This window comes from Pleurodeles waltl, chromosome 8 (genome assembly GCF_031143425.1).
Source record: "Pleurodeles waltl isolate 20211129_DDA chromosome 8, aPleWal1.hap1.20221129, whole genome shotgun sequence".
Lineage (NCBI taxonomy): Eukaryota > Metazoa > Chordata > Amphibia > Caudata > Salamandridae > Pleurodeles > Pleurodeles waltl.
The window spans coordinates 408,433,868-408,457,834 of NC_090447.1; the positions used below are offsets into that span (position 1 = coordinate 408,433,868).

Genomic DNA, 23,967 nt, shown 5'->3' on the forward strand with positions numbered 1-23,967 from the left:
CGCAAACAGCCGAATTTACCAATTCGCACCGTTTGCGAGTGCAAAACTTTTTAATACATCTGGCCCTAAGAGACATGTTCGATTTACCACCATTGATTGGTCATTTCAAATGCAATAATTGTACTGCATGTAAATATACTGAGAATACCAAGAATACACAAGTGAATGGAAAAACACATTGACAACTTCGCTTTTCTAATTGTAATACAAGAAATGCAAGTTACTGTATTAACTGTCCGTGCACACTGACATACAACCTGTAAAAGCGAGGATTCTACAACATATGTCTATAATAAGATGTGAGGTACGAGGTGCCCCTATGGTGGAACACTATGTAGAAAAGGGTCACAAAGATGAAGACATATGGTGGTCAATATTGTATGTAGCGGAAACAACACAAACTACAAATAAGTGTATGTCTATTTTAGCCAGAATGGAGGCGAGATTCATTGAAAAATATGGCACAGCAAGATCAGTTTTAAATGACCTTAATGAAATGTGGGTCCTAATTGGGAAATAACAAGTTTTAATTGATTCAAGTTTTGTCCTTTGAAGTTAAGACAAGATTGTGCCTTCGAGTGTTTCTGAAGTGAGATATGAGGATAAAATGATGTTGGCTATGGATGCATGGCAAATAGTTCATTAATAAAAGGCGTTTGTTAGAATGATAGTATTTGCTTTCCCGATTGATAGCGAGTTATGTTAAGATGGCCGCCACATAACTGTATAATAAAGGAAAATACGATCAGAGTAGAGCAGCGTGTAGCACAGCTTCTGAGCTGACGCTCTAGCGAAAAATAGATACATCTAAGGAGTGTGCTAGACCGCCAAGTTACATGTGAGTAAGGAGATAATATTAAGTATCGGAGACAATGAGTTAAAAGATTTGGCCAGATGGGGAAGGTTGTCCGGGAAAGAAATATGTATTACGAATATCAGTTCTTATTTCTCCGAGAGGAGAACATGACGCACACACTATGAGATCTAAAACGCGATGGAGGTTTCAATTGTGAGCTCTGGTGATAGAAGGCACAGGCATCCAAAGATGGCCACCAAAAATAGAGTGGGTTTAGACATACAGGAAGGGAGGAGCTTTCCCCCCATAGTTAAGATAAGGAGATCACTTTCACGGAGGGCTAAATACAGACATGCCGGTGGCGAGGAAGAGAGTCCGCAGTATGAGACGGAAGTAAGCCAGTGAGGTAGCGCTCTTAAATACAAAATGTAAGCAAATATATAGCTAGAATTGCATGTTTCAAATGTACGTAAAGATACAGGGTATTTACAAAACCATGATGATATATTTTCAGTTACTGAACGATAACAGCGCTTATAACAGGCTGATTGAACAAGATTGTACTGGAGCTGCCAGCCTCTGTGAAATAAACGACGACCATTTTGACATGGATAAGGTAAGCTAAAAAGCATGCATATGGGTAAAATAAGGGGCTGACTAAAAAGATAGAAAAAATGGAGACAACACGATATAAGATTACACAAGAGTACTTGAAGCACTAATGCATGGTTGCACTGGGTGATTAGGTTAGTTATGAAAAGAGCGCCATTACAATAAATTGCAATTAAGCATATAGGTAATTAAGTGCACTTGGTATAGAGATTTGGGGGGATGCATGAGGCAGCAAGTTGGTTTTTAAGGTGGTTTGGAGATAATGGTGAACAGGGTTTGATAATGGTGGCATTGTCAGTCATGGTTTTTAGATAAATTATTATTGGAGTGTAATACTGTGTAATATTGTATATGTAGGCACCATTTTCGATGTCCTGAGGAGGCCATAAGTTGTAAGGCTGAAACATGTTGACCATATTTTTGAGGAGCATTGCGTAAATTGTTGAACACAGGAGAAGAATGTGAAAGTACCAGATATAATCACTGGGAAACAATATTCTACCAAAGTCGGTACTTAAATGGGATTACCTCATCCAAAAGACTGCTCAACTAGGAAAAGGGTTTAGCAGCGAATATTTGTATGAACTGGAAAATCCAATGCAAAAGATTGCTCAAAATTGTTTCGATGTTAAATGTAAAGGATTGTCAAGAATTTGATGATACAAAGTAGCATATAGAGCACAGACAGAGATGTTTACAGTTACATGTATAATTGTTTTCTAGATATGGTGTTTAAATAAGTTATATGTTTGTATGATTATATTGTATGTTAAGAGAGTAATACACAGAGAGACAAATATTAAGGAATGTTAATAAAAAGTAGGAAAATAAATAAAATCTTATCAATGACCAATTGGTTATTTTCATTGTCGATACATTAGTATTTATTTATCCCCTCTGTGTAAATTTATTGGTTGTATTGTCACTTGGCCCATATACATTGGGGTTATAAGGGCTCCCCTAGATGATATGGATCACTGTCACGTCCTGGCGGGTGGTTATTGTGGCCAATAAATACCAATGGGTGTCATGAATGTTTTATAAACTCCACGGGGGTTTTTAGAACTAATAGGCCAGACTCTTGCAATGTGTCATCCGAACATGAGAGTATAGTAACATCATACAGTGTAGGGAAACTATGCCAGCAATGGTTGAAAAGTTCCTCACTTGATGCTGTTAGAGAACACATCAGTCTCCTGTCTAATAACACTGACTCACAGGACTTCTTGTTAGGCCCCAGAAAACAAAGCAGAAAGAGATTTTTTATATGAAGAATATAATGAAATTTGGAAGCTTTCCCAACAAGAAGCTGTTGCCCGGTTATGGCAAATAGACTAGGAACATTTGCAGAAGGCATTAGCTGTTGTAGATAATACCCTGTCCAACCGCATATACACATTAAACAACATTGTTTATTCTACAATAGACATACTACAAACTGATATGTCTTCTTTACACCATGGACAGAGTCAACTAAGGTCCATTATGCAGTTGGGTTGGACCCTTCAAACACTGAAGGCAGGTCGCGTTCCCTGGCAACACGTTAGTGCAAGGGACGTATTTTCTACATTTAACTTAACGCGACAACAACAATTAATGGCTTTCAAAGAAGCGACTTATGACATGTCAAACATCGATAAATTAGAAGAGTTGCCTTTTACTCTGGCTGAAATGCCATCTGCTGAATGGTTAATACATGGGGTCATTAATCTGCCTATTTCAACACTTCAATTCACATCCTGTTTAAAACACATTCCAGTAGGGAGATATGAAAGGCTGGGAGATAGTTACATCCTTGAGGTGTGGGAGCTGCCCTTCTCGTACAAATGTCTCAGTGTCATGAAAGAGGTCTTTCTTAGCAGTAGTGCATGCAAGACATCTGTCAGCCATTTGATGGTTTGTAAACAGCTGTCCTTGCACGGTGGTGTAATGCTTCGGCAGCGAACCTGGATTGTTATCTGAAGAGAGTTCCTGTCCCCTTGATTAGACCTGCGTTCCAGGTGCTTTCAAATGGCAGCTATGTTCTCCTCAATAGTGAAGACTGTTGTGGGATGCAAGCCGGAATAGTTTATGTTGTTTCGGTCTCTAAGATTGTTACATGATGCAGGAACATACTTTTTCCTCCCACTAGACAAAAAGAGGTAGCTGACAGTTGGCCCTATATTGCTACTTCAAATATGAATTTTGACAAGTTGAGCAGACTCAAGGCTTTATTGTTCCAAAAAATTGTGGCACTCACATCTGCACACGAGACCTACGCACTTCAGGTGGCAAGGTCATCAGCTGAGATACAGTCCCTTTTAAGTACCAACTTTCCGAGACACTTTAGTGAATTCGCAGGACAAATATTTAATGCGGCAGCACTACTAGAATCGCAAATTTCTTTAAGGCTGTTGGTTCTGGTTTCGTTCACACCCTCTCCTCCATATTCGGTTTAATACCATCAGCCATCACTCAATATTCTCGGGGATTTCAATAACTTTGGCTATAATAGGTGGCATTTTGCTATTGCTACTTTTTCTGCACTTGCTTTCATTGGACGCTGATCTGTTGATGTTCTTGCTGAGGATTTATTACCAGACATGTTCGTTGAGGGTGCGTCTGCTACTGAAAGACGCTTATGAGTTGCCCTTCCTGGAGGATGCGGCTCTGAACTCATTACTGGGCACACCATGGAATGCTGCTGCCTTGGCAGAGGCTCAGGGTATGGAACACAAATGCTCCTTGGTCCTTCTTCATGATGCATTTCCAACTTTAACATCTGCCAAAGTGGAAGATTTCCTGTCTTCAGTCTTCAATTGTCCCAGATTCTATTGGCAACTTTCAAAATGACTCTGACTCTTGAAATTTGGCCTTTTTATGTCACAAGTTAACATTGTTAAATTTTCCATTTATAGATGCTCAAGTGTCCTTGTCATTATTGACATTGTTTTAATATATATCTTAGGTTGAGTTTTAGTACCTTTTATACATAAATAGGCTTTGAACCACCTTCAACCGGCAAGGGGAGGGTGTTGTGTAGCCATTTTAGTTATAGCTCCATGCACGTTATTTTAGCACAATAGGCCTGCCACTGTGCACTTTAACCTAGATATATTTTATTCAGCTTCGGTTATTATTTTAACAATATCCACATTTGCGGTCTTCTTTTATTTCTCTCTATATAGCTGTTCTTTGCCTAGGCCAGCACTGTGTTCTTAGACAAAACATTTCTTTCACTTTGTGCTTCTCTCAAGGCTACAGTAGGATAGGTTGCTGGTAGACGTGGTAAACATTCTGTCTCTGGTATTAATAGAAACACACACATCCTTATGTAGGGAAATAATCTCAGAACATCAGTTGTTTTATTATAAAAACACTTCCCTGTCCCATACATGTTAGAGGGAGATTCCAGCCAGATGACCACGACTGTATGCTTCACTACAGCTGCTTATGCAGACTTCAGTCCTTTGCTCAGGTATGGGGGATGATGACTTCCCAGGGGAACATGAAGGGCAGAACTACAGCTTAACATGCTGTGCTCTACTGTAGCCAAGGTAGGAATTAGTCTACTGACTCTAGTGACAATATGGTAGCGTTATTTCTATGCTTTACTCTCCTTGTCACAATTTTAAGGCTCAGTCTCGCACACCGCAGGTGATTCTGCCACTCAAATCCAGTAGTCTCATTAGAATAATGAGAGCCTACGTGACAACTTACATCCCCACAGGTACCCCAGCCAATGTCAGCAGAGAGGAGGTGCCACAACTATCCAGTCCCCCAACAGAAGATGCCCACAGTGATGATAGTAACTCTGGACTTTGGGATCTGGATGACCTACCTGGCCCACCAGGGACCACTGGACAGCTGGTCACCCAAGCCCACTCACGGTCCACCACAGAGCCTCCCCCATCACTATCCAACACTACAGCAACCTCCCAGCGTACCCACACCTCTGTCTCCAGGACACGTCAATCAGCAGTGTGCCCACCTGTACAGGGACCCCAGTCCACACTTCATACCCAAGACAGTCAGGGACCTGAGGTCAGTGGCAGTGGGCACACCATTCAGGGGACACATGCACAGGGCAACAGGAACACTGGGAGGTCTGCTGTGCACCAGGGCGAGGACAGGACCAGGAAACCGACTCTCCAGGAGGCACTCTCTGAGATCCTGGGAGCCTATCAACATTCCCATGACATGATGGGCCAGATCCTTGACAACGTGCAGGAGAACAGGCGGCTGCAGGAGGGACAGTATAAGGGAGGACTTGCTGCCTTTAACACAACCCTGATCTCCATAGCAGGAGTGCTAGCAGACATGGCCAACATCATGAGGGAGACAACAGCACACCAGTGGGCCCCTACCACTAGCCAGTCCATTGACCAGCACTCCACTTCCACTGCAGCTAGTGGGCTGGAAGCCCTGCCACAGGACCCACAGGCCACCAGCACCCATCCCCCTGCAGAAGGTGATCCACTCCACAAATTTTCCCTGTGATGCCCACAGAAGCCAGAGACTCTTGCCAAGACCACTGCCAGGAAATGAGACTCTCCTGATTGTCACGCACAAGGTAAATTCTCTCAACATGAAAATTAGGCCCAAGAACTCGAATGCCTTCGAAAACGGGATCGGGGGCTCAGCCCGACCTCCGTCATACCGCCCTGATCAAGGATCACCAATACAAGGAAGGGCAAGGCCTGGAAGATCAAAGTATTCCTCCGGAACAGGAGCTCAGGAAGCTGCTGCTGCTCTGCACTGGGACCTCTGAATAGTGAGCACGTGGAGCTGGGCTGGCTCCCTTATATAGAGTCTGGCCCAGCCCACAAACCACACCCAGAAATGCTGCAGAGAAAGCTTATAGAAGGCCCTGGAAAGGGACCACACCCTGACACACTCTGAAAAAAAGCAGCAATACATTGCAAATGAACAGTATTTATAAGCACCTTGAATATAAGTCTTCAGGATTAAACTCTGATATGCAAAAGGTTAAACAATAGCATATCAGCATAATGCATGAATTACGGTATCTCATAAGTGCTGGGTTTTTGCATTCCAGTCACCCGTAGAGCGCGCACCGCCCTGATGTTGACATGTTCCCTGTGTGTGACGGTGCTGTGAATGCCAACTGTGGTGTTGGTGCAGTCACTGACCCAGTGTTTCCTTCGCCTCTCTCCCCCCGTTTTTGTTCTGTCATCCTGTCCTTGTGTGCATTAGCCTCATCTGGCGGAGGAGCAGGGGCACCAGCGACAAAGGGAGCTTCATCCCACAGGACCCAGGAGGCAGAGTCCAGCGATGCCGAGGGAACCATTGGGATGGGGGGCGAGGGCAGTACCACGGCGGAGACAGGAGGAGGACAAGTGCTGGGTTTTTGCATTCCAGTCACCCGTAGAGCGCGCACTGCCCTGATGTTGACAGTACTCCCAGACACACTCTAGGGCCTGGCTTGCCTGGATTGAGACGATAAAAGTGCCTCACAAGTAGTGGAGTGTGAATATCATATGCAGAAACCCATGAGTTACTTTCGGGGCCATGACCTTTCCACGGGATTAAGTGCCATAGGTTACGCCCTCTCAGTTTGGAATCCAACACCTTCTTGACTTCATATTCCACTTCCCCCTGTACTAGAACTGGAGCTGAATGAGGGCGGACCTTCTGGACTGCCTTTTTCAGGAGGGAAGTGTGGAACACTGGATGAATACGTAATGACCTTGGTAATTGCAGTTTATAGGTCACAGGATTGATTTGCTGAAGGACAGTTTTGGGACCTATGAATTTGGGATTACACATGTGCTTTTTCATAAAGTCTATGGCCCTCATTACGACATTGGCGGTAAAAGCCGCTTACTGCCGTACAGAAGACCGCCAACACACCGCCGCGGCCACGGAAATCCGCCACAGCTATTATGACCCACAGCACGGAATCCGCCAAAATTCAGACACCCACACAAGTCCGCCACACCAAAGGTCAGTGATAAACTGGTGAAAACAAAACCTCCACCGTCACGCCAACAGAAATACGCCCACACTATCACGACACACGAATTCACACGGCGGTCTTTCAACCACGGTATTCCATTGGCGGTACACACCGCCGCGCTCAAAATACACACACATATACAAAACACAGCCACATTGGACAATTCAAAATGCACACACCTGATACACATACACACACCACTCCCACACAACCAAAACACTATAAAACACACACCCACATCACCCATAAACCCTTACGGCAAAAATACCGCAAGAAGGCCAGAGAGAGACACCACAAACTAGTACCAAGCATCCACAGGCACACCAGACCATCACCCACATAACTTCCACGCACCTCACACAACACACCACTACATATCAGCACACTTATCACCACACACACCACCCCATGGAATGGCAAAGACACCCCAGGTTCTCGGAGGAGGAGCTCAGGGTCATGGTGGAGGAAATCGTCCGGGTAGAGCCACAGCTTTTCGGAGCACAGGTGCAGCACACCTCCATAGCTAGGAAGATGGAGCTATGGCGAAGAATAGTGGACAGGGTCAACGCAGTGGGACAGCACCCAAGAAATCGGGATGACATCAGGAAGACGTGGAACGACCAACGGGGGAAGGTGCGTTCCGTGGTTTCAAGACCCCACCTTGCGGTTCGGCGGACTGGCGGCGGACCCCCACCTCCTCCCCCACAACTAACAACATGGGAGGAGCAGGTCTTGGCGATCCTGCATCCTGAGGGCCTCACAGGAGTAGCTGGAGGAATGGACTCTGGTAAGCCAAATCTCAACTATTACTTCCCCCACCCTACCTGCATGCCATCACATACCCCCACCCTCACCCTCACCCTCACCCCCATCACTCCAACTCCTCACAAATGTCCCAATTTCACAAACCACCCATCCCAACACCAAGCCCTGCATGCAACACCAAAGCATGGACACCCATCACCAAAGCATGCCCACTGCACATACCCATACACCCCCCTAAACCATCATCACACAAGGTCCCACACAGGAATGCAAGAACTGGGGTACAGGGTCACCCACCTATTGCACACCATGGCACACACAGATGTAATAAACATCCTTTATACCCCTGCAGGACTCCTACCCAACGTCACCGGACAGGAGGGTCCACACATGTCCACACCACCAACAGAAGAGGCCCACAGTGATGACAGCAGCTCTGTCCAACTGGATCTAGATGACCAGCCCGGCCCATCGGGGACCTCGGGACAGTCGGTTCCCATCACACAGTCACAGGCCACTACAGAGCTTCCACCCTCTGGAAACACCAGCACAGCACCCACCCAGCGGGCCCATACCTCTGTCCCCAGGACACATCAAGCAGCAGTATGTCCACCACTACAGGGAACCTAGGCTAACTCACCACCCCAACAACAACAGGGACCTGGGGGCAGTGGTAGTGGGTACACGGTCCAGGGGACGGAGGCCCAGGAACACAGGGGAACTGGGAGGGCTGCTGTGTGACAGGGGGCGGACAGGCCAAGGGAACCCACTCTCCACAAGGCCCTCTCCTCCATCATGGGAACATACCACCACTCCCAGGAGACGATGGCAACGGTACTGGCCATGTTTCAGGAAACCCAGCGGTTGCAGGAGGAACAGTATATGGGCTTCAGGGAGGAACTCAGAACCATCAGCTCCACCCTGGGCACCATCGTAGGGGTGCTGAAGGAAGTACTCAACACCAGGAGGGACACTGTGGCACAACAAGGGGCCCCTGACACTAGCCTGGACGATGAACTGCCCACCACCTCCGCCGGCGCTAGTGGACAAGACGCCCCGCCACAGGACCACCACACCAGCACCCCACCCCCTGCAGAGGGAGAACCACCCCGCAAACGGTCCCTGAGATCCAGGACAAAGACAGAAAACGATGCCAAGACCCCCGCCAAGAAATGAGACCACCCTGAATGTCATCTTTCTGTCCCACTTTGTCACCCTGTCCAATCTCAAACTGCCCCAGCTCCACTTCCTATGCCCATTTGGGCAATGCACCTGTGAGACTAATAGACTGGACTCTGCCATGGACATTCCTCCACCATCACCCCTCACCATTTCACAACCCCCTCCAATATTTAGCACTTAAATAAACAACCTTGAAGCACAAAACAATCTGGAGTCAGTCTATGATTTCGAAATAGTGTATTAGCAATTATGGTGACAAAAGGGTCTTACAATTGTAATGTCAACATACCTATGTCACACAGCTCTAGTCCATGAGGAAACAAAGCAGATGTCACACAGTGGGACCCACATCTGTGAAATCGTAAAGGGAAAGTGACAACTCAGTGACCATTCACTGGGTGAAAACGACAGACAGTAGAGAGGTAGTAGTGTTAAAGTACATGTAGTAGGCAGGTCTGTACCCTTACCTGTGTCTCACTGGAAATGTTGCAGGATCACTGAGTCCCTGTTGTCCATGTCCTCTTCTTCTGCTTCCTAGTCTTCTCTGTCCACAGGCTCCACAGCTGCAACAACACCGCCATCTGGCCCATCCTCCTGCAGAAAAGGCACCTGACGTCGCAAAGCTAAGTTCTGAAGCATACAGCAGGCCACGATGATCTGGCACACCTTCATTGGTGAGTAGAATAGGGATCCACCTGTCATATGGAGGCACCTGAACCTGGCCTTCAGCAGGCCGAAGGTCCGTTCAATAATCTGCCGAGTTCACCCATGGGCCTCATTGTAGCGTTCCTCTGCCCTTGTACTGGGATTCCTCACTTGGGTCAGTAGCCATGACAGGTTGGGGTAACCAGAGTCACCTGCAAATGGCGAGGGACAACTGTTAGACACACACTAACCTGTAGGGATATCCCCAGACCCAGGCAACCATTTCCACTGTCTTGCTTCCAGGTGCTCACCTAATAGCCACACACGGTGCCTCTGGAGTTGCCCCATCACATAAGTGAAGCTGCTATTCCGCAGGATGTAGGCATCATGCACTGAGCCAGGGAACATGGCATTCACATGGCAGATGTACTGGTCTGCCAAACACACCATCTGCACATTTATGGAATGGTAACTCTTCCGGTTTCTGTACACCTGTTCACTCCTGCAGGGGGGGGACCAGAGCCACATGTCCCATCAATGGCACCTATGATGTTGGGGATATGTCCCAGGGCATAGAAATTACCTTTCACTGTAGGCAAATCCTCCACCTGAGGGAAAACGATGTAGCTCCGCATGTGTTTCAGCAGGGCAGACAACACTCTGGACAACACGTTGGAAAACATAGGCTGGGACATCCCTGATGCTATGGCCACTGTTGTTTGAAATGACCCACTTGCAAGGAAATGGAGCACTGACAGCACCTGCACTTGAGGGGGGATTCCTGTGGGATGGCGGATAGCTGACATCAGGTCTGGCTCCAGCTGGGTACACAGTTCATGGATTGTGGCACGGTCAAGCCTATAGGTGATGATCACATGTCTGTCCTCCATTATCGACAGGTCCACCAGCGGTCTGTACACCGGAGGATGCCGCCATCTCCTCACATGTCCCAGCGGACGGTGCCTATGAAGGACAAAAGCGAGCACAGAGTCAACCAACTCAGAGGTACGTACCCACAGCTTACACAGAACACGGATCCTAATCCAAAAAGTGGCCTGTATGTGTTTTGAGTCTAGGCCTAGGTATGTGTGACGCAGTTAAAAATTAAGCCGTGTGGGCCCTTGAAATGGAGGCTGCCTGACCTCTAAAGTGGGACTATGGGATGTGAGTTAACTGCGCTGGCGTTGTACACCGTAGCGGTAGGCAGTCGAAGACCGCGGCGCAATGCTGCATTGGTTAACATTGGACCGTATGGGTCCCAGGAGCCAATGACAATGTACGCCGGCGGTGACGGTACGCACCGCCACGGACGTGACCGCCATTTTCTATCTGTTCAATCACTCGATACCTGATCTTTGACAGGAGAGGACCTACACTGCAGGTGCTGCTGTGACTTCGGTCTGGAAGAGACAATGGCTCGAGTGTCTGGGGAAAGGGCCCCTGCCTTCACATCGGAGGAGTTGGAGAAACTCGTGGATGGGGTCCTACCCCAGTAAACGCTACTCTACGGTCCTCCAGACAAACAGGTATGTACACTGGGAGCATGCTGTATGGGCTATGCCTGAGTGGAGTGGGGTGGATGAAAGATGGGGGGGGTGAGATTGAGGCCTGCATGAAACAACAATGAATGCATGTGCCACATGGCAAGGGTAGGGATGGGGGCCAATGACTGTGACGGTGCAGTTGGTAATAAAGTTTCTCTTCCCCCTGTACAATTCATGTAGGTCAGCGCCCACCAGAAAAAAGATACTTGGCGTGCCATCGCCAAGGACGTCCGGACCCTGGGGGTCTATCACAGACGGAGCACCTACTGCCGGAAAAGATGGAAGGACATTCGCCGCTGGAGCAAGAAGATGGCGGAGGCTCAGCTGGCGATGGCCTCCCAACGTGGGAGGGTGCCTGTCACACCATGACCCCCCTGATGTTCAGGATCCGGCGGGAGAGGGGGAAGACTCCAGCCACCAAAGCCGCTCCCAGGGGTCCCGGTGGGAGTGTGGAGTCAGCTGCGACACCTTCCAAGGTGGGTAAGGACCACAAGAAACCAGGCAAGTCAGGGAAGAGCAGCACGGCGGAGAAGACCGCCATCATCCCCGCTGCCCAGGAGGCCACCGCCAGCACCTGCCCTGCTGCCCAAGCGGCCACCGCCAGCACCTGCCCTGCTGCCCAGGAGGCCACCGCCATCATCCCCACTGCCCAGGAGGCCACCGCCACCGCCAGCACCTGCCCTGCTGCACAAGAGGCCACCACCATCATCCCCGCTGCCCAGGAGGCCACCGCCATCATCCCCGCTGCCCAGGAGGCCACCGCCAGCACAAAGCACCGCTGAACAGGGCACCGCCACTAGAAGCACCTCTGAACAGGGCACCGCCGCTACAAGCATCGCTGAACAGGGCACCGCCACTACAAGCACTGCTAAACAGGGCACCGCCGCCTGAAGCACCGCTGAACAGGGCACCGCCGCCACAAGCACCGCTAAACAGGGCACCGCCGCCTCAAGCACTGCTGAACAGGGCAACGCCGCCACAAGCACCGCTGAACAGGGCACCGCCGCCTCAAGCACTGCTGAACAGGGCACCGCCGCTACAAGCACCGCTGAACAGGGCACCGCCGCCACAAGCACCGCTGGCCAATGAGCGGCAAGGGCACTGATGCTACTGAGTCCGTCACAAGCAGGATGAAGCACTCTTGGCACAGAGCCCCCTCCAGAACCAGTGGAGACTGTCATCCACTACCTCTGTCCTTAGCAGGATGAAGTACTCTGAGCACCATGCCCCCTCCAGAACCAGTGGGGACTGTCATCCACTACCTCTGTCCTTAGCAGGATGAAGCACTCTGGGCACCATGCCCCCTCCAGAACCAGTGGAGACTGTCATCCACTACCTCTGTCCTTAGCAGGATGAAGCACTCTGGGCACCATGCCCCTACAGGACCAGTGGATACTGTCATCCACTTGAGAGACTGTGGCTTTGCACTCCCAGGATGGAACAGTGGGCAACCCACCCACTGTACAGACTAGAGAGACTGTGGCTTTGCACTCCCAAGGATTGAACAGTGGGCAACCCACCCACTGTATAGACTTGAGAGACTGTGGCTTTGCACTCCCCAGGATGAAACAGTGGGCAATCCACCCACTGTATAGACTTCAGAGACTGTGACTTTGCACTCCCCAGGATTGAACAGTAGGCAACCCACTCACTGTATAGAATTGAGAGACTGTGGCTTTGCACTCCCCAGGATGGAACAGTGGGCAACCCACCCACTGTATAGACTTGAGAGACTGTGGCTTTGCACTCCCCAGGATGGAACAGTGGGCAACCCACCCACTGTATAGACTTGAGAGACTGTGGCTTTGCACTCCCCAGGATTGAACAGTGGGCCTGTGGCCCTCTCGTGGATTTGGCGTTGTGCACTCAACTGGCTGAGGTGCCCCCCCTTTCCCTCACCCTGAGGTGCCTGTTTTCTTGCTCTCTGATGCCCCTGCAGTGTTCTCTCCGTCATGGTCGGGGATCTTGTGTGGGCCTCGCCCATACCGTGTGGGCCCAGTGTTCCACGGACTTCATTGGAGCACTACCTGGACTACTAAGCTTGGTGTATATTTTGTTTATGGTGTATATATATATTTTTGCGTACTTGATTTTAATATATTACAATGGTTACACTCATTTCCTTTTGCCTTTGCATTCTTCCGGGGGGTTGGGGGATGTAACTGTAATGTATCATGCTGTATTGGTGTGTGTGTGGTCGTGGGTGAGGGTGAGAGTGGGGGTGTTGCGTGTGTGTGTCCCTGTTTTTTCCCTCCCCCTCCCCTGTGTCGTAGGTGCAGTACTCGCTGTTGTCTTCGCCGCCGGCGTTCGTGCTCCTGGTAGAGGAGCAAGAAGATAAGGTCTGGCAGGATGTGCAGCTCTGGTTCCATGGCGTCTGGATTCCTCGTGGGGTGTATAGAGGTGTGCGTTTTCCCTTTAAGATCCTGTTTCCGCTGTGTTTTTGTCCGCGGTGAATCCGCCCCGGAAAAGGTGGCGGATTGGTAGGTTGTGATACTGTGGGCGGTACTTTGACTTCCGCCTGTCTGTTGGCGGTGACCGCCAAGCTGTTTGTCTGTACCGCCGTGGCGGTCAGAGTGTTAAAGTGGCTGTCTTTGTTGGCGGTTTCCGCCACGGTCGTAATTGCAAATTGTTTACCGCCGGCCTGTTCGCGGTCTTACCGCCGCTTTAACACCGTCCACCAGGGTTGTAATGACCACCTATATGTCTTGTAGAAAGCCACACTTTATCACCTGGTTGATACTGAGGTCCCTCACAATGTTTCTTGTTGTAATGCTTTTTGTATTTTTGTTCAAGGGTTTGGTGAAGGTGTTGAATGGTTTCTGACACAGGTGGTGTAAGAGAACTTTCTTGAGGGATTGTGTTGGGCAAGGTGTCAGGATGATAGCCAAACAAGCCAAAAAAGGGTGTAACACCAGTGGAAGAGTGAAATGAGTTATTGTAGGCTAACTCAGCTAACCAGAGCATTGATGTCCAAGAATGAAGTGCTTTCTCAGCATAAGCACTCAGGTATTGCTTCAAAGTCTGATTTAGTCTCTCAGTTTGACCATCTGTTTGAGGGTGATGGCTAGTAGATAGTGTGGACGTGACTTGAAGTGTTCTGCACCATGTTTTCCAGAAATTGGATACAAATTGCGACCCTCGATCGGAGAGAATCATTTTCGGCAGCCCGTGATAACGGACCACTCTATTCAATAAAATGGTTGCCAGTTCACTGGAGGTGGGCAATTTCTTACAGGCAATGAAATGTCCATATTTCATGAGACTATCTACTACCACAAGGATTACTGAATGTTGTTGAACCACTGGTAGTCCTGTTATGAAGTCTAAAGAGATGTGTTCCCAAGGTCAACATGGAGTTGTGAGTGGATGCAACAACCCTTTCAGTTTTGAATGACTTGATGCGCGCACAGACTTCGCAGTCGTTTACCATTGTTTTGACGTCTTTACCAGGACGGAAATTTACCACAAAATCAAATTCAGCAAAAAACAACATCCAGCGTAATTGCCGAGGAGTCAAAGTCTGGTCGAACTCATGAACTGGAGATTGCGATGATCATTGTATACTGTGACAGTGTACTTGGCACCCAACAAATGATGTCTCCATTCTTTAAAGGTGTCACAAATCTCCAGAAGCTCTTTTTCAGCAATGACATAGTTCTGTTCGTCTTTGCTCAGTTTTCGAGACATGTAAGCTACAGGATGAAGTTGGCCAGTGTCTTTGCTTCGTTGTGACAAGACTGCATTAATTGCCACATCTGAGGCATCGGCTTCCACTATGAAGGGACGATCCACATCAGGGTGAGTCAACACTAGGGCAGTGGAAAAAGCTTCTTTCAAAGTTGAAAAGGCTTGGTCAGCTTCTGGGGACCATACACATTTTTCTTTCTTTTTCAATAACTCAGTGATTGGGGCCACTGTTTGAGAGAAATGGTTTATAAATCTGCGGTAAAAGTTTGCAAACCCCAGGAAACATTGTACATCTCGAACTGTCTTTGGAGTGGACCAATCGGATACGGCTTGTACTTTCTTTTCTGCCATAACCATACCTTGAGGAGTAAGGATAACCCCTAAAAACTCAACTGTGGTAACATGAAACTCACATTTGGTTAGTTTGCAATATAAATGGTGCTTTCGAAGGGCTGCGAGAATTTTCTTGACATGTTGCACATGCTTGTTTTCATTGTCAGAGTAGATCAAAATGTCATTGATGTAGACTATTGCAAATATGTTGAGATACTCTCTAAGAACGTCATTCAGGAAAAATGTAAATGCTGCTAGAGCATTATACAGACCAAAAGGCCTGATGGTGTATTCAAAGAGGCCATATCTGGTCTTGAACGCTGTTTTCCATTTCTCATTCTGACTAAATGATAAGCACCTTGTAGATCGAGCTTAGTGTAGATTTTAGCTTTCTTTACCTGTTCCAGCAAGACCGGAATCAGAGGCAAGAGGTATTTATTCAATGTAATAATGTTCAAACCCCTATAGTCAATACAAGTTCAAAGATCTCCATTCACCTTAGGGACAAAAAACAAATGAGAGGCTGCAGGAGACTTAGAAGGGCGGATGAAACCATTCTCCAAGAATTGATCTAGATACTTTCGTAAATGTTGATTTTCATGTTCTGACAGGGCTTATACACGACAGCTGGGGAGTATCGCACCCGGGATTAGATCAATTTGACAGTCATAAGGTCTATGAGGAGGCAAGTTTTCTGCTCCTTTTTCATCGAATACCTCTTCATAGGATGAATACTGCTTGGGCAACTTAACTTCTTTCTCTGCTGAAGTGGCTATGTAAGAGTTGCATACTTTGGTTACTTGAGACTTTTGAAAGCATTTTTCTTTACATAGAGCTGATGAGAACAGGACCTTTCGTTCTGCCCAATTAATCTCAGGATTGTGATGAGTTAACCATGGTAAGCCAAGGATAATTCCATACTGAGGAGCATGGATCATGACAAGGATGAGTTTCTCTTTATGATTGTTTCTTTGGGTATTCCCCTCACAGATCACCGACAAGGGAACAGTCTGAAGATTTACTGGGCCTCCAGTCAAGAGTTTTCCATCTACTGCTTGTCTTATTTCTGGAGTCTTCTTCTTGATACATGGGATCCCCCATGTGCGGACCAATTGGGCGTCAACAAAGTTCCTGGTGGCCCTAGAATCTACGAGGGCCTTCTTGAAATAGTTCTTTTTCTTTACTTGAACTTTTATGCCCAGCTTGAGATGTCTAGATTGTGAAAGGTCCACGGTAACACCCAAGAGCAACCCTTCTTTACATCTCGGGTGATTTAGTTTTCCGGCTCGACTTGTGCATTGGCTGCAATTTTATGGACAGCGCCTCGTTTGCTCTTTGGTTTGTTTGGACATTCTTTGGCGAAATGAGCCTTGTGCCCACAATAAAGACATTGTCCATTCTTTCTACGTAGGTCCTTTTCGTCTTTGGTCAAAGGCCTCCTGATTGTTCCGATTTCCATAGGTTCTGGCGTTCTTTCTTTCTGAGTTCTTGATTCTCTATTATCGTGAACACACCAGGAATATTTCTCAGTCTTTTTGCATGTTCCCCTTCGTTCTGCTTAACGATGATCCAGTCTCAAAACGAGGTTTATCAGGTCTTGAGAATCTGTAGGCTGCGGGTCTATTTGAGCTAGAATATCTTTTAGCTCCTCCTTGAGTCCCTTGTAGAACAAGGCCGCTTGCTTTTCTTCAGGCCAGGATGTCTCGGCTACCAGCTGATTCACGTTAGCTAAATATGACACTAGATCCCGGTTACCTTGTCGCAAGTCTAATAATTCACGATCTGCCAACAATGTCACAGTTCTATGATCAAATACTCATTCAAACTCACAAACAACATTTCTCCAATTGTAAAGACTGTCTTTACGCACAAGAGGAATAGCCCAGGTAGCTGCATCCCCAGTCAGGTATGATAACAAAAAAGCCACTCTGGATTGGGCATCAGGGAAAGTGTGTGGTCGGCAGGTAAAATGTAATTCCACTTGAACCACGAAAGATTGTGCTTTCAAGGGATCGCCTGAGAAACGTTCTGGAGGAGCTAGGGGAATGGCCGAAGGAACGTTGAGGGAAATGTTCGTAGGAGGATTACCTCCAGAAGCCTGAGAAGAAGGACCAGTCCAAGACACACCTAAGGAATTCTGTTCCTTCTTCTCTACCTTTTCCTGTAGCTGACTCACTCTCTCAGCTAGGCTAGCTGCTATATCTTTTGATGACACTACCTCTGCTTGGAGCTGCGTGATAGCCTTGACTAGCTCGACCAATGTGGCCATGCTGAGAACACACGCAAACCAGGAGGATAATTAATTTGTGGGCTCACTATTCTGTCAGGGAGACCAGATCCTCGGGGTATGTGCACGTTTCCAACATGCCCACCACCAGACAGCTCTTAGACTCTGATAGAATAATCACAGAGACTGAGAGAGTCCAAGTGGGGGAAAAGGGGATTAGGATGGGAACAGCTGGGAAGGAGACCTGTAGGAAACAAAAGGTTAAACACACACAATATCAAGATTATATCACATTAATCTTTACTAGACTATGATTATATGCATTGTCATGCTGTAACCATGGACAACTTAAGCGTGGACTAAATAACTAGGCCTCAAAATGTCTGGTTACCTGGGAAGGAATCAAGAATGATAATACAACTTCTCAAATGAATCTCTTAATGAAAAGTTACACAGTGACTAGGAACATAAGAACCCTCTAGAATTATGTTTTCAAAATCAAACATGGTCTTTTTGCATGAGGACAAGAAAATAATCTGAACGTTTTCTGGAACACAATAGGAGTTGTATTAAGGGATTTATTATGCACATATAATGTAACATCCAGAATTTTAACTCTTAGTTTTAAATACAGAAACATGTATTGCGCACATTGCTGATTTCAACAAGAATATGCAAATGCCATGAAATGATCGCGCACACTATAAGAGATCTGAAACATCAAGTTTTTAATTGCAGGAATGAATCACGCGTCTTGCCGATTCGAATGCCACCCTGTAAATGCCAAGAAATGGTTGCGCACAATGATTATCAAGAATTAAACACAAGGAATGAATTGCGCGTCTTGCCGATTCGAATGCCACCATGTAAATGCCATGAAATGGTTGCACACAATGAGTATCAAGAGTTAAACACAAGGAATGAATTGCGCGTCTTGCCGATTCGAATGCTACCATGTAAATGTCATGAAATGGTTGCGCACAATGAGTATCAAGAGTTAAACACAAGGAATGAATTGCGCGTCTTGCCGATTCGAATGCCACCATGTAAATGCCATGAAATGGTTGTGCACAATGAGTATCAAGAGTTAAACACAAGGAATGAATTGCGTGTCTTGCCGATTCAAATGTCACCATGTAAATGCCAAGAAATGCTTGCGCACAATGAATATCAAGTGTTAAACATGAGAAATGAATCGCGCGTCTTGCCGATTCGAATGCCACCATGTAACTGCCAAGAAATGGTAGCGCACAATGAATATCAAGAGTTAAACATGAGAAATTAATCGCGCGTCTTGTCGATTCAAATGCCACCATATAACTGCCAATAAATGGTAGCGCACAATGAAAATCAAGAGTTAAACATGAGAAATTAATCGCGCGTCTTGCCGATTCGAATACCACCATTTAACTGCCAAGAAATGGTAGCACACGATGAATATCAAGAGTAAAACACGAGAAATGAATCACGCATCTTGCCGATTTGAATGCCACCATGTAACTGCCAAGAAATGGTAGCGCACAATGAATATCAATAGTTAAACACAAGAAATGAATTGCGCGTCTCGCCAATTCGAATGCAACCATGTAACTGCCAAGAAATGGTAGCGCACATTCACACGCACAAGGTAAATTCTCTCAACATGAAAATTAGGCCCAAGAACTCGAATGCCTTCGAAAACGGGATCGGGGGCTCAGCCCGACCTCCATCATACCGCCCTGATCAAGGATCACCAATACAAGGAAGGGCAAGGCCTGGAAGATCAAAGTAGGCCTCCGGAACAGGAGCTCAGGAAGTTGCTGCTGCTCTGCACCGGGTCCTCTGAATAGTGAGCACGTGGAGCTGGGCTGGCTCCCTTATATAGAGTCTGGCCCAGCCCACAAACCACACCCAGTCATGCTGCAGAGAAAGCTTCTAGAAGTCACTGGAAAGGGACCACACCCTGCCACACTCTGAAAACCTGCAGCAATACATTGCAAATTAACAGTATTTATAAGCACCTTGAATATAAGTCTTTAGGATTAAACTCTGCAATGCAAAAGGTTAAACAACAGCATATCAGCATAATGCATCAATTACGTTATGTCATAAGTGCTGGGTTTTTGCATTCCAGTCGCCCGTAGAGCGTGCACCGCCCTGATGTTGACATGTTCCCTGTGTGTGACGGTGCTGTGTATGCCAACTGTGGTGTTAGTGCAGTCACTGACCCAGTGTTTCCTTCGCCTCTCTCCCCCGTTTTTGTTCTGTCACCCTGTCCTTGTGTGCATTAGCCTCATCTGTCGGAGGAACAGGGGCACAGGCGACAGAGGGAGCTTCATCCCACAGGACCCAGGAGGCAGAGTCCAGAGGCGCCGAGGGAACCAGTGGGATGGAGGGCGAGGGCAGTACCACGGCGGAGACAGGAGGAGATGAAACTGATGCAGAAACCTCCTCCAATGGGAGCTCCCTGGTGGCAGCGGACAACTCTCTGACCACCCCAGTTGCAGGTACAGCTGCCATCCCCGTACCAGCACCGTCCTCCCTGGAGCCCCTCACTGAGTTGCCCGTGCCCCCTCACCCAAGAGGGTGGGCATCTCCTTCGCCACAGGCACCTCAGACCCTGTCCCAGTGAGCCCTGCTGCCCTGAGTGAGGAGGCTATTGACCTCCTGAGATCCATCTCTGAAGGGCAATCAACCATTGTGAATGCCATCCAGGGGCTGGCATCCCAGATGCAGCAATGCAATACATTCCTGGAGTGCATTCACAGTGGATTGGCGGCCCAGCAGAGATCGATTCAGTCTCTGGCCTTCTCTCTGGTGGCAGCCATTGTCCCTGTTTCTACCGTCCCCCCTCCAACTACCACTTCCCAGGCCCATTCTCCTCAATCCCCAATCCCTCCTAGGCACACATACTGACGAGCATGCACACAAGACAACACCCAAGAGTGGCACAGGAAAACACAAGCACCACACTTCATCCCACAAGCACTCACGCAAACACCAGACAGTTGCAGACACAACAACATCCACGGCCTCCACTGTCTCCCCATCCTCCTCCTCATCCACCTCCCTCCCAGTCACGTCCACACTCACACCTGCAAGCACTGCATCAACATCCACCACCGGATTCACCACACCAAGCACCATGCACACCTCACTAGCAGACACCTCACAACATCCATGCACACATCCCCTCTCCTAAAGGACACAACCGCAAGCTCTCACCCACCCAACAACCATCCACCTCACATCAGCATATTGCCCATGCACCTGCATCCAAATCCAGCAGACATACACCTCCTACAACCACTCCCTCAACCTCTACTCTACTCCCATCACTCCTCCCTCCTTCCACCCCACGTCCCTTAGAAGCTTTTCCTTGGCCAACTTGAACTCTTTCTTCCCCTCCCCCCATCCTGCCCGTAAGGACAGGGTCCCAAATGACCCAGCTCAGTACCTCAGCCAAACAGTCCGCAGGGACAGTGGTGGCACCCCCTAGCTCTGATGGGAAGGATACCACACCTCCAGCCAAGAAGGGGAAGGAGCCTACACCTCCAGCCAAGAAGGGAAAGAAGCCTGCAGCTCCAGCCAAGAAGGAGAAGGAGTCTGCACCTCCTGCTTTGAATGGGAAGAAGCCTTCGACTCCTGCCCGGAAGGCTAAGGACCACGTACAACCTGCCATGAAGGTGAAGAAACAATCAACTCCTGCCGGGAAGGATAAGGATTCCACGCCCCATGTCATGGAGAGGACAGAGCCCTCTACTCCAGCGGAGGCTGTCAGGGTGACACCTCCACCACTACCAGCGGTCATGGGGCTGCCACCGCCAGCTGAGGAAGTGCAGCCATCACCACCTGCAGAGGCTGCCCAGGAGGCACCTCTATCTGCCACCACACTGTAGCCATCACCACCTGCAGAGGCTACCAAGGTGGCACCTCCATCTGCCACCACACTGTAGCCACCACCACCTATAGAGGCTGCCCAGGAGGCACCTCCATCTGCCACCATAGTGCAGCCATCACCTGCAACAGAAGCCATGTAGGCCACCCTCCAGGGGCTGATGTATGAGGGACCCCCTCCACAACCAGTGTGAAAGTCACCCACTCCAGAGACTGTGGCCTTGCTCTTCTCAGGACAGAGTAATGGGCATGGAGCCCCCTCCAGAAGCATTGGAAAAGTCACCCACCTGAGAGACTGTGGCCTTGCACTCTCCAGGACAGAGTAATGGGCATGGAGCCCCCTCCAGAATCAGTGGGAAAGACAGCCACCTGAGAGACTGTGGCCTTGCACTCCCCAGCCAAGAGTAATGGGCCTGGAGCACCCTCCAGGACCAGTGGGAAAGTCACCCACTCCAGAGTCTGTGGCCTTGCACTCCCCAGGACAGAGTAATGGGCATGGAGCTCCCTCCAGAAGCAGTGGGAAAGTCACCCACCTGAGAGACTGTGACCTTGCACTCCCCAGGAGAGAGAAATGGGCATGGAGCCCCCTCCAAAACCAGTGGAAAAGTCACCCACCTGAGAAACTGTGGCCTTGCGCTCCTGGGGACAGAGAGATGGGCATGGAGCACCCTCCAGAACCAGTGGGAAAGTCATCCACTCTAGAGACTGTGGCCTTACACTCCCCAGCAGAGAGAAATGGCCATGGAGCCCCCTCCAGAACCAGTGGGTTTGTACCCGACTTTGGCTGAGGTGCCCCCTCATCCCCCTGAGGTGCCTACCCACTTACAAACTGATGCCCCTGCAGAGTTCTATCCGGATGAAGTCAGGATTTGAGTTGGGCCTTGGACTGTGCACTGTGGCCATGTGGGCCCTTTGAACATTGGAACGGGCAGTGTCCCTTTGTGTACACTTGTACATATCTGTTTCACGGACAATTGGTTTGTTTATTAGCCGTTGATATTAATACATTCACCTTGGTGCATTCCTGTTGTCCTTGCATTATCCTGCCGTGTATGGGGTGCAAATTGTTTTTCGTGTGCAGCTGGACGTGTGTATGGTTTGTGTGTGTCAGGTGTGTGTTGTGCATGTATGTGTCACTCTCTTTTTCCTCCCTCTCTCCCTTCGTGCTCGGTGGCTGTACTCACTATTATCGTCCTTGTCGGCGTTGGTGTTCCAAGTAGAGCATAACGTAGAAGATCATCGGGAAGACTTGCAGTTCGGGTTCCATGGCGGCGTTGTTCTTCCCTGTGTCTCCGATGGTGAGTCTTTTCTCTTCAGTGATGTGTTTCCACCAGGCTTTTGATGGCGTTGGTACCGCCCCAGAAAACGTGGTGGATTGTAGGGTCTTAATATGGTGGGCGGTACTTTGTCTCCCACCTAGCTGTTGATGGCGACTGCCAGCGTGCGTGGTGTTTCCGCCCTGGTGGATGGTGTGATACATTGGCTGTCTATGGGAGCTCTCATGGCCATAGTCATAATTTGACAGTAATTACCGCCACTTTATCACTCACCGCCAGGGTCATAATGAGGGCCATAATGTGTGAAATGTTTTGAAAATTTCCTAAGAGTAGGACTTTGCACTGGAACGGTACACTTCCACTATATAACCTACGCTAGACCTGAATGAATGAATGCTTTAATGAATGCATGAATAAATTAATGAATGAATGAAGAACATGTAAAGCATAAACATTCACCTAAAGAAGGCATCTTCGAGTTTAATTAAGTTCTAAAACAAGCAAACAGCATACCTGCACAATTAAGAATGCAGCAACAAAAGAGGAAAATTAGAAGCAGTGAACTCAAGGCTGATTGTTAGCCAGGTCTGTAGCTGAGGTTTACATATGACCAAAGATCTTTCACCCTTTTTATATTTGCTCACTCTAGATACCCAAAAAGAACATGGCATCTTCAGAACAAAGATTTCTCACAGGCTGTGGAAGACTTAAATGAAATTCTTATTCTCACAGGGAGGCTAACACAAGCTGGTGTAATTTGATCAGTTCTTTTCAAACCACACATAACTTTAACTGTGAAATTTTGACATGTGGAAGCTGATGAAGCAAGGACTCCAGAAGGGCTACATGGGGTGACTGTGTTACTCTATTCGAGGTAACACACAAAAAGCAACTACTTTCTATGAAGATTTGAAAAAACAGCAGATAGAAATAGTAAGCAACCACAGATTGTACATGTGATGACATAGAAAGCAGCAAGTCCAAAAGGAAGACCAACGATTTTACAGACTGGACCAGAAGAGGTGCTGATCCTATCTGTAGGCACCATAGACATTTAGGCCGTC

At 48.1% G+C, this 23,967-nt stretch overlaps 1 long non-coding RNA gene across 1 annotated transcript in view; it reads left to right on the forward strand.

Annotated features, from left to right (window-relative positions):
- The first annotated feature begins 1,129 nt into the window (after positions 1-1,129).
- LOC138249107 (uncharacterized) overlaps positions 1,130-23,967 on the forward strand; it is a 42,463-nt gene continuing 19,625 nt past the window's right edge. Inside the window, exons 1-2 of the long non-coding RNA XR_011194721.1 lie at positions 1,130-1,224; positions 1,311-1,412. This is a non-coding gene — a long non-coding RNA (uncharacterized lncRNA). The remainder of the gene's footprint in view (positions 1,225-1,310; positions 1,413-23,967) is intronic.